The sequence below is a fragment of the Schistocerca nitens genome, chromosome 9 (assembly GCF_023898315.1).
Source record: "Schistocerca nitens isolate TAMUIC-IGC-003100 chromosome 9, iqSchNite1.1, whole genome shotgun sequence".
NCBI classification, from domain to species: Eukaryota; Metazoa; Arthropoda; class Insecta; order Orthoptera; family Acrididae; genus Schistocerca; species Schistocerca nitens.
In genome coordinates, this window is record NC_064622.1 from 496,855,089 (window position 1) to 496,867,183 (window position 12,095).

The 12,095-nt window shown below is 45.7% G+C and overlaps 1 protein-coding gene across 1 annotated transcript in view; it reads left to right on the top strand.

Annotated features, from left to right (window-relative positions):
- LOC126203243 (ubiquitin carboxyl-terminal hydrolase 32) overlaps positions 1–12,095 on the top strand; it is a 231,390-nt gene that overhangs the window by 161,215 nt on the left and 58,080 nt on the right. The gene's annotated exons all lie outside the window — the stretch shown is intronic.

The window sequence follows — 12,095 nt, forward strand, 5'->3', positions numbered from 1 at the left end:
GGTCTACTTGTTACTATAACAGCTCAAGGGTTCTCGCAGTTCCCTTTAGTCATTCTGATGACCGAATTTTCATCCACACAGTTTTGTGTGTATGTGATTGACATAGAGTTTTGATAGCCAGTGTAGTATACTTCATTTGACAGTTTTACTTAATCTGATGGTGTCTGACCATGGTGGAACATGTTATTTTTAAATAAAATAACTTTGCAACTGTGAGTGTTTTATTTTCAATGTAACCATGAAAACCAGTCACTGTATCAATCAGCCAATGATGGATTGGAATGAATACAACTTTAGTTGGGAAATGAGGAGTCTGGGCAACAACTGTCATGTCGAGTAGCTATCGCTTTGGCAGAACTGCACTGATGAGAGCCCTCAGATGAGTGGATGCTATCATGGTGGACTACTTCTGATGAAGAGAATCGAGCTACACTATGGCGGTGGCCATACTGGCCCAGCAGTCTCATCAGTGTGGCCAACTTAATTTGATACAGAAGGATATAACTCCAATACGTTTCTCTCATTAGCTATGAATTGAGATAAAAACTGACCTTTTGGACAGATAGAGGGAGGGGCGGGAGGTGTGTGTGTGTGTGTGTGTGTGTGTGTGTGTGTGTGTGTGTGTGTGAGAGAGAGAGAGAGAGAGAGAGAGAGAGAGAGAGAGAGAGAGATATGTGTGTTAATTCCTGGTCTTTCACAGTACTGACAATTAATCCTTCGCAAACAATTACTTTTTATGTAGGAAGTTGAAGGCAAGTAAGCTGTGGCACCCCATTGCAGTTGCAATGCTCCCATGACGGTCTCTCGTATTACGTGGGAGAGCCTCTTCGTTGCTGGCCAAGTCATTACTGAAATATTAGTTGATAATGTAAGGTGGCGAATCAGATTTTAAATTTTATGCTTCAGAGTGTATTGTATACTTCTACCTAAATTTTTATGATCCTTCTGGCTGCTGGACAGGGGTGGAAGGTAGCCTCTCTGCCGCAGTTTTATCCCAACTTGGTTCCAGCATCTGGTTCAGGCACTGGCATACCTATTTAATGAGGTGTTTCGTGTGTTGTGTGGTGTGCTACGCTCTTGAATAACTTTCCATTCACCATTAGTTAGTAATACTGACTGGCTTTGTTTGAACTGCAAAATCATAACAACTGTGAACCTATTCATTGGTGTAGACTTTATCTCCTTCTGCAACTTCTTCTGTGCTGGAAGCTGAAAAGGTTTCTCACAAATCATAATCTTGCCAAAAATGATAGTACAATTGTGGAATTGTTTAAGCATTAACACCATCTGTAGCCAACCTATTTTATCGAGAAATGTAAAGATATTGCTCTGAACACAGCTCTACATCTACATCTACATGATTACTCTGCAATTCACATTTAAGTGCTTGGCAGAGGGTTCATCGAATCACGATCGTACTGTCTCCCTACCATTACACTCCTGAATAGTGCGCAGGAAAAACGAACACCTAAAGCTCCAGCTAAGCCATGCTGCTTTTATCATTATATTGACATAACTTCCATAATCTGGCCCTGTGGACGTGAATAACAGGGAGAATTCTTAGAACACCTGAAAGGCATTTACAACCGCATTAGGTTTATGGTGGAACTAGGGAGAGATGGTACATCGCCCTTCTGTGACGTCTTCTTTCATCGGAAAACCAGTGGCCACCTCAGCCACAGTGTCTACAGGAAACCTGTATAAACAGGTTGGTATTTGCACAATTTCAGACACAACTGCCCTGCCCAAAAACATGTCATTCTGAACACCCTTATCCTTCATGCTGAAGTTTTCTTGGATGCTGAAAATCTGACCCTAGAACTAAGCCACCTCTGAGAAGTCGTTTGGGAAAATGGCTACAATCACCATCAAGTATCATGGACTTTCTATGGTAAGATAGCAAGAAAAACTGTGTTGAAGGAGAGAGCAACAAACATACATGTCTGCCTATCTGTGCCGCAGTGCGGGAAAGTTTCATCTGCTCCTGAAGAGAGACAACATTTCATCCGTGTTCAGGCCCCCAGCAAAAATACGACAGTTTAAAAGGCCTGTGAAGGACAATTTAGGGCTTAGAACGCCTATAGTGTACAAGGTAACATGTCTGTGCAGCTGCCACTACGTCAGTACACACTGTGGAGCAATGTCGGATGGAACACGAGAGGTTATTACATGTACACTATCTTGACAAATCAGCTGTGGCAGAAACTGCTTTAGAAAATAAACACGGAATTCTGTTCAATGAAACATATGTCATTATGAAGACAAAAGGGATTTTGGGATAGCTTTGTAAATGCAGCTACAGAAATAAAAATATCTGAAAACACAATCAATAAGGATGGCAGTTTGCAGCTCAGCACAGCCTGGCACCCAGCCACCAGCCAACACAGGTATATAATGTCAAGGTTATGGTGACACGGTAGTCATTTACCACTGGACAATAGCCAAGGAGAGTGTGGTCGAAGGCTCATGGGATTTCAACCATCTGACACGCTGAAAGCCCAAGATTTTATTAATTCATATCACTGTGAGACAGTGCATTCATATATTTAGAGGCCGTCTTTGCTAAAATCCGTATGTTGACCAAATTGCTACAATAGCCAGACACATTGTACATTACTTTCTGACAAGTGGTATGTATCAATACCATTTCATTTGGTGTTATTGATGTCAGTTGCTGCTCCTAAATAACAGCTAATGAATGCCTTTTACGACACTCCAGATATCGGTGGCATCATCACGATTTTCAGTAATGTCTTTGTTACATGGAGCGTGCTGTATGTCTGAGGCAGGAAGTGACATTACACAGAATAAACTGTGCAAACAGCAGGCTCCCTAAAGCGTAGTAAGATTTCTCTCACCTTAGCTTGCAGACATACTTTGTGCATCCAGATTCACATTACACGCACAGAAAGGGTGCAAATGACCAAACAGACTACTATATTAACTTTGTAGTTGAATAAAGCTTTCACAGTGGTGGTCATCATTTGCCAGTGCGGTAAATGTTGTGTAACGAATCACTCCACCAAAATGATATGTCGCACTACTTTCATTGTAATGTTGCCAGAGTTGTAATTTCTTTTTTAGATTATCTTAGTGCTGCTCCTGTTATACAGCCGACTTGTCAGCTATTGGCATGTTGCTTTCTGTGGGTGGCTGAAAGGCTTCTGCTTTCTAGATTTCCAAAAAGCTTTTGACACAGTGCCCTACTGCAGTCTGTTCATGAAGATACAAACATATGGGATAGGTTCCCAGATGTGTGGGTGGCTCGAAGACACCTCAAGTTATAGAACCCAGTACAATGTCCTCAACAGTGAGTGCTCATCACAGATGAGGGTATCGTAAGAAGTGCCCCAGGAAAGTGTGATAGGATCACTATTGTTCTCTAAATACATAAATGATCTGGCAGACAGGTTGGGCAGCAAACTGTGGTTGTTTTCTGATGATGCTTTGGTGTCCAGGAAGGTGTCATTGTTGAGTGATTTACTGCAGGAGGTCACAAGATGACTTCGACGAAATTTCTAGTTGGTGTGATGAATGGCAGTTAGCTCTAAATGTAGAAAAATGTGAGTTGATGTAAAGGAGTTGTGGAGGGAGAGGGGGAAAACTGCAATTTTCGAATACAGTATTAGTAGTGTCGTGCTTGACACGGTCACGTTGTTTAAAAATATGGCTGTAAAGCTGCAGAGTGAAATGAAACGGAATGAGCATGTGAGGTTTGAGGTAGAGAAGGCAGATGGTAGGCTTCAGTTTATTGGGAGAATTTTGGGAAACTGTGTTTCATTTGTTAAAGGCGACCACATATAGGACGCCAGTGCAACCTGTTCTTGAGTACATCTCAAGTGTTTGGGATCTGCACCAGGTTACATTAACGGAAGACGTTGAAGCGGTTCAGAGATGGGCTGCTCGAATTGTTGCTGGTACGTTCGAACAACATGCAAGGTTACATAGTTGCTTCAGGAACTCAAATGGGAATCCCTGAAGGGAAAATGACATTCTTCTTGAGGAATACTATTGACAAAATTTTGAGAACCCTCAATCTGAAGCTAACTGCAGCCAACCTACACTTTGTGTATGGATCACGAAGGTAAGATATGAGAAATTAGGGCTGAAACAGAGACATAAAGACAGATGTGTGGGACATGAAAGGAAATGACAAGTAGTGCTACACAGTACCCTCTGTCATGCACCTTATTATGGCTTTGCAGAGTATGTATGTAGATATAGATCCTGGTCAGATGCTGGAGATACACATTCCACCACATGACAAGCCTCAATGGGCTTCGAACTGCTCCCAGCCGACATCTGCCCTCACCTTACCTTATTATCTTTTGTCTCCTGATGGCTTTGCCTCAATGGTAACACTGGTTCCTGTCTGATCACTGAAGTTAAGCACTGCCGGGATGAGCTAACATTTGAATGGGTGACCATTTGGTCTGCCGAGTGCTGGTGGCAAGCGGGGTCCACTCGATCCTTGAGGCAAACTGAGGAGCTACTTGATAGAGAAGTAGTGGCTCCTGTCTCGTAAACTGACATACAGCTGTGAGTGTGGTGTGCTGATCCTATGCCCTCCAGTGACGCCTGTGGGCTGAGAATGACTTGGCGGCCGGTCGGTACTGTTGGGCCTTCATGGCCTGTCCGGGTGGAGTTTTCTGACTCTCTTTAATAACCTATTGTTAACACCTGATATGGCTGCTTACATAGATTTTTTAAATGAAATGATTTTTTTCCTGCACTCAGTGTGGAGGGACTGAAGATCATAGTGTTTTGGTCCCTTAAAACTCCGTAATCCAGCCATCTATTTATCTTTTCTTTCTGTATTTCTATGAATGAATGGTTAGTGAGCAGTCTGTTGTTAAGATGAACATGTTTATTGTTTTTGATGTAATACAAACAGAATATACACTATGCTTGAGGTCTGACTAATAGTAAAATATCCACATTATGCATTAGATTGAATAGATATGAAGAAATGATTATTTAAAAGACGACTGTCATTTTCCTGCCTTCTGGTGCCAAGGTACCAATGTTACAAGGTACAGTATAGAAATACTGAAACTTGGGGTGAATGTCGTGAAAGAAGAAATAAGTAAGGAAAAGAAAAAAAAAAGCAAAATTTATCCAGGAAGAGATTTGTGTAACATTAATCATCTCCCCTGGAGTGCATAGTTCAGCTTCAAGTATGAAAATTTGGTTTAAACACTGTTGTTTCACATTTATGTACAACATTTTGTTTGTAGAACAGAATGTCGAAAGAAGGAATAGAACCAAATTTGAAAAACGTAGTTACTTCTTTTGCTCCTGGGCTATGCTCTCAGTAACTTACTCATTTCTCTAGTTGTGAAAGAAATAATTTAAAAGTTTGCAACTGCGTAGATGTTCCCAACAACCCACATAATTTAGTTAACGTACACATCCATACTGTTGTAACAAAGCATTCTGGATGTCATCGTTATTTAATTTGCTGTAGAATAAGTAAATACAATGAGGCAACTTAAACAATGGAAAGTCCAGGTTGGAATAGCAAAAATTATTAAAAGGATAGATCGCTACACACTGTAAAAATGACACATTGAGGTGCAGCCATGCACAACAAAATACTGTTGCATACAGAACTTAGCTTTCAGCCAAAATCTTTTTCAGAAAAGAAAGGTGTCACCCCCCCCCCCCCCCCCCCACACACACACACACGACTGGCATCTCCAGCCACTTAAGCTGGACCACTAAAGGAAATGGCTGAAGCACTGGGAGATCAAGTCGTGTGTGCCAGACGTTTGCCTTCTTATGTGAATGCGTGTGTTGTTTTCCTTTCTTTCTGGATGAAGGCTTTAGCCAAAAGCTAAGTGTGTATCAGTTGGCTCTTTTTTTTTTCCTGGGTCTGTCTGCAACTCAGTGTGTCATCCGTTCTTTTCATTATTGTAAATATAATCAGGATACGAAGTTTAACCTCGAAATAGTTGTATGCAACAGTTGTTGGGAAACCTAGTACTTTCAAAGTATGTAGTTTTGTAGATTATATACTGTTACCAAATAATTTAAAAATAACTGTCAGAGCTGGCAATATATGTGAACTTGACAACAAAAAGCAGCCAGATTCAAACATTGTGACTACACATTTCTGTCAGGAGAATTTGTTGAAGTAATGCAATCAGCACACAACAAAAGGTTGGAATGCAGATAGGAACAGTTCGTTAATATGAACAACACACCATTTTACACATATTAATAGTTCAACTCCCCCCAGCCCCCCCTTCCATTCCCCCACCCCAATCTTTCTAAGGAAATGTGGGCTGCCCATCCACATATTGAGCAATACGCGTGACTGTATAACTAAGTGACACAATGTACAAATGAACAGCATTAAGTTTTTAAATATGGGCATGTGGATCACTGGAACAAATAACTGTCCTGCTATTCACTACCTTTAAGCACCTTCTTCTTCTCATAAATTTCACACTTTTCTCTTAAGAATTATCTGTGCTGTAATGAAGATGGAGACAGGAAAAGTCTGTCACACCCCCTTGCGGGTCCGGGGGTAAGAATCGGCCCGAGGTATTACTGCCTGTCGTAAGAGGAGTTTCACACATTTCGGCCTTTATGTGATGGTCCCCTGTAGGGTTTGACCTCCATTGTTCAAAATTTTCCAGAAGAGCGAGCCAATTGGGGAAGGGTGCCGTACATGGTGCATCGTGTCCATCGTGCATTGTGATCTTTAGCCCACTGTCTCCTTGTCGCGTTTCAGTCCCGCTCATTCTCCATCTCTTGGGTGAGGACACCTTGCTGGGTGTGTTTTCCACTATGCACTATGCAGTGTTGCTTTCTTCGTCGAGGATGACCATGGATTTCTTTGCACCTGATATCCAGCACGGTAGCCAGTCTGTTGTGGTGGGGCCTACATGTACCCGGTTGGTTGTAGCCCCCAGACCACACAGGGATCGCTCTGCTGATTCCTGCGCCGTTAACTCCCCATGTATGCCAAGGGGTAGATGCCCATCCCCCGGGGCATCAGGACTCCCACAAATGGCCATCCTGCCAGGTGGCCTTTGCTGTGGCTAGGTGTCACCCTTGGTGAGGTCCCCTGGTCGGAGTGGGTGGCATCAGGGCGAGTGACAGGTGATGAAGCATTCACAAGCTCAATGCAATGCACAGAAGTACGACCCCAAGACGTTCGCCTCCCTGGCCACACCATGGGAGGAATGTCAGGCTAAGGATGGCAGCAGACCTTACTCGACCTGGTACCTTGTAAGTTCTAGAGCTGATGGGGAATCTTTCATGACAATGAAGCCTTAGTTTTTTGTTGAGATTTTAGAAGACAAGTTTGGGGAGGTAAAGGGATTGTGGAGGCAGAGGGATTGTCCAAAATGAGATCTGGGTCAGTCTTGATCAAAACAGCATCATCTGTCCAGTCACGGTTGTTACTAAGTTGTGACAAGCTGGGGGATGTTTCTGTAACCATCATGCCTCATAAGAGCTTAAATATGATCCAGGGTATCATATTTCACAGGGACCTTCTTTTGCAGTCTGACGATGAGCTTCACGCCAGTTTAGAGTGGCGAGGTGTACATTTCGACCAGTGTGTCCACCGCGATCCGAGGTATAATCAGGTTGCCAACGGTGCCCTCATCTTGGACTTCGAGGGTGATACATTGCCCGAGAAGGTCAAGGTGATGCTCTACTGGTGTAGTGTAAAGCCCTATATCACTCCCCCGATGTGGTGCATTAAGTGCTGGAAGTTCGGCCCGTATGTCTTCCCGCTGTACTTCCAGCGTCACATGTCGAGATGGCGGATGCCCATCACATCCCAATACTCCATGTGCCCCGCCTCTCATCTGTGTCAGCTGCGGAGAGCACCAATCGCCTTGCTCACCAGACCACAGGATTCTGCAGAAAGAAAGGAAAATCATGGAGTAGAAGGCCCTGCACCGACTCACCTACACTGAGGCTAAGAGGAAATTTGAATGCCTACATCCTGTACGTATAACATTGTCTTACTCCACCACTAAAACAGTTCTAGCCCCATCATCTCCACCAAACCCAGTCGCCTCTCAGAGTCGCAAGACTACACCTGCCCTCTTGATGGTGGTTGTGGGGGGAGGGGGGGGTCACTTCCCTCCTTGTTATTCCTGCACCACCTACTTCAGGAGCAAACCCCCCCCCCCCAACCATCTGTGATATCAGTCCCCACTTCTGTGCCAGAGAAGCGCAAGTCTTTTTTGGCTTCTCTCGCTACTAGGGGTCACTTGGGTCACTCCCTTCCCAGGTTTCTGCTAGTGGGAAATATGACACCCGCCAGTGGCTGAAGAGCTCAAAAGCAGCTGGTCGTAGGGCTTCACGCTCATCCTCAGTCCCGGAGACTGAGCCAGTGAAGTCCTCCCAGCCAGGGAAACCCAAGGAGCAGTGAGAGAAATCCAAAAAGAAAACCCCCAAGACCAAGGAAATTGTGGTGGCACCCACACCACCGCTACCTACAAGCTGTGCATCTGAGGATGGGGTGGAGATTCTGGCGTCCGCTGAGGACCTAGATTTTGCCAGACCCTCAGACACAATGGGTATATACTGCTCAGGCAAAAAATCAGTGGCAGCAGGTGACTGAGGTGTAAACTGCCTCATTGAATGTTCCATGCCCTACCAGGCTCCTGATGGCATCATCCTCAAGTGGAATTGACGTTGTTTTTTCGACTGCCTGGCTGAGCTACGCCAACTGTTAAGCTTTACACCTGCCTTCTGCATTGCTCTCCTGGAAACCTGTTTCCTGGCAATGTGGACCCCTGCCCTCCATGGGTATAAGCGACTATAATCGAGTGTCGGGTGGAGTTCGCGTTTATGTCCTAAACTCAGTGTGTAGTGACACTGTGCCCCTTCAAACCCCTCTTGAAGCTGTGGCTGTCAGAATAAGGATGGCCCAGGAAACAACTGTCTGCAATGTATATCTTCCTCCAGATGGGGCAGTACCCCTGAACGTATTAGTTGCACTGATTGATCAACTCCCTAAACCTTTCCTACTTTTGGGAGATGTTAATGCCCATAACCCCTTGTGGGGTGGCACCATGCTTACTGGCCGAGGCAGAGATGTCGAAACTTTACTGTCTCAGTTCAACCTCTGCCTCTTAAATACTGGGGCTGCCACACATTTCAGTGTGGCTCATCGTAGTTACTCGGCTATTGATTTATCAATTTGCAGCCCGTGACTTCTCCCATCTAGCCACTGGAGAGCACATGACGACCTGTTTTGTAATGACCCACTTCTCCATCTTCCTGTCAGTGCCCCAGCGTCAGGCCCACGGACACGTGCCTAGATGTGCTTTAAACAAGGCGGACCAGGAAATTTTAACCTCTGCTGTCACCGTTGAATTTCCCCCACACGATAACATCAATGTGATGGTTGAGCAGGTGACTACAACAATTATTTCTGCAGCAGAAAACGCGATCCCTCGCTCTTTAGGGTGTCCCCAGCATAAGGCAGTCCCTTGGTGGTCGCCAGAAGTCTCTGAGGCAATTAAGGAGCATCGGCGAGCTCTACAGTGGCATAAGCGGCACTCCTCCCTGGAGCACCTCATAGCCTTTAAACAGCTCTGTGCCCGCATTTGCCAACTTATCAAACAATGGAAGCAGGAGTGTTGAAGAGATAAGTCACCACCATGGGTGCCATACATCACCTTCCCAAGCCTGGGCAAACGTCTCTTTGGGTACCAGACCCCAGCAGGTGTTAACATAAATGGTGTGTTATCTACCAAGGCAAACGCGGTTGCCGAGCACATTGCTGAGCTCTTTGCTCGAGCCTCTGCTTCAGAGAATCACCCCCCAGCCTTTCGCACTCTCAAACTGCGGCTGGAGGGGAAAGTCCTGTCATTCACTACATGCCACAGTGAGTCCTATAACAGCCCCATTTACAGAATGGGAGCTCCTCAGTGGCCTTGCACATTGCCCCGACACAGCTCCTGGGCCTGATTGGATCCACAGCCAGATTAGTAAACATCTCTCATCTGACTACAAGCGACATATCGTCGTCATCTTCAATCGGATCTGGTGCACTGGCATCTTTCCATTGCCGTGGTGGGAGAGCACCATCATTCCGGTGCTCAAACCTGGTAAAAACCTGCTTGATGTGGATAGCTGTTGGCCCATCAGTCTCACCAACATTCTTTGTAAGCTGTTGAAACGTATGGTATGTCGGTGGTTGGGTTGAGTCCTGGTGTTTTATCCAAAACTTCCTGTCGCTCTGTACTTTCCGTGTCCAAGTTGGTGCCTCCCATAGTTCCATCCATATCCAGGAGAACGGACTCTCACAGGGCTTTGTATTGAGTCTCTCTCTATTTTTAGTGGCCATTAATGGTCTAGCAGCAGCTGTTGGGCCCTCCGTCTCACCTTCTCTTTATGCAGATGACTTCTGCATTTCGTACTGCTGCTCCAGTACTGGTGTTGCTGAGCTTCACCTACAGTGAGCTATCCACAAGGTGCAGTCATGGGCTGTAGCCCATGGCTTCCAGTTTTCTGCCATGAAGACATGTCACGCATTTCTGTCAGTGTTGTACCACTCATCCGGAACCAGAAATTTACCTTAATGCTGATCCACTCACTGTAGTGGAGACATATTGATTCTTAGATCTGGTTTTCGATGCTCGTTTGACTTGGCTTCCTCATCTTTGTCAGCTTAAGCGGAAGTGTTGGCAGCACCTCAATGCCCTCCACTGCCTGAACAACACCAACTGGGGTGTAAATTGCTCCATGCTGATGTGGCTCTACAGAGCCCTTGTTCACTCGCACCTTGACTATGGGAGTGTGATTTATGGTTCGGCGGTGCCCTCAGCATTGCGTTTGCTCGACCCATTGCACCATTGCGGAGTTAGACTAGTGACAGGAACTTTTAGGACGAGTCCGGTGACAAGTGTATTGTTGGAGGCTGGAGTCCCTCCATTGAAGATCAGATGTGTGCAACTGCTCGCCAGTTACGTTGCACACAGTCATAGCTCTCCTGAACGTCCTAATTACCATCTTCTTTTCCCAACCACAGTGCTTCACCTCCCGCATAGGTGGCCCAGGTCAGGGCTAACGATTGCGGTTCATGTGCCATTGCTTCTGTCAGAACTGAAGTTCTTCTGTTCACCTGCTACGGTTGCAGGTTCGAATCCTGCCTCGGGCATGGATGTGTGTGATGTCCTTAGGTTAGTTAGGTTTAATTAGTTCTAAGTTCTAGGGGACTGATGACCACAGATGTTAAGTCCCATAGTGTTCAGAGCCATTTGAACCATTTTTCTGTTCACCACCTCTCCTCGAGGTCCATTCATCTACATTTCTGTGGTGTATCTGTAGGCTGAAGCTTCGCATTGACCTTTCGCGTGGCCTTAAGGACTCCGTTAACCCTGTGGCTCTCCGCTGTCACTTCCTCTAGATTCTTGAAGCGTTCCAGGGCTCTGAAGTGGTTTACACCAAAGGCTCGATGGCTGATGGTAGTGTTTTCTTTGCCTTTGTCAACAGAGGCCGTATTGAACAGCATTCCTTGCCCGATGGCTGCCGTGTATTCACTGCAGAGCTGGTTGCCATATCTCTTGCACTTCAGTATATCCGTTCGTGCCCCGGGAATCGTTTCTTCTGTGTATTGACTCCTTGAGCAGCCCACAAGCTATCGACCAGTGTTACCCTCGCCATCCTTGGTAACATCCATACAGGAGTCCATCTATGCCCTTTACCGGTCCTGTCATTCAGTGGTGTTTGTAGGGACCCCAGGACACGTTGGCATTCCAGGCAACGAACTTGCCGACAGGCTGGCCAAACAGGCTACACGGAAACCGATTCTGGAGATGGACCTGAACCTGACCTGCATTCTGACTTACGCCGCAGGGTTTTTGGCTTTGGGAGATGGAATGGGATAACAGTACATGCAACAAACTGCGTGTCATTAAGGAGTCTACGAATGTGTGGAAGTCTTCCATGCGGGCCTCTTGCAGGGAATCGGTTGTCCTCTGGCAGCTCCGCATTGGCCACACTTGAGCGACCTATGATTACCTCTTGCACCGTGAAGACCCGCCTGAGTGTCGGTGCGGTGCCCGGTTGACAGTGGCCCATATACTGGTGCACTGTCCTACTTTGACTGCCAAGCG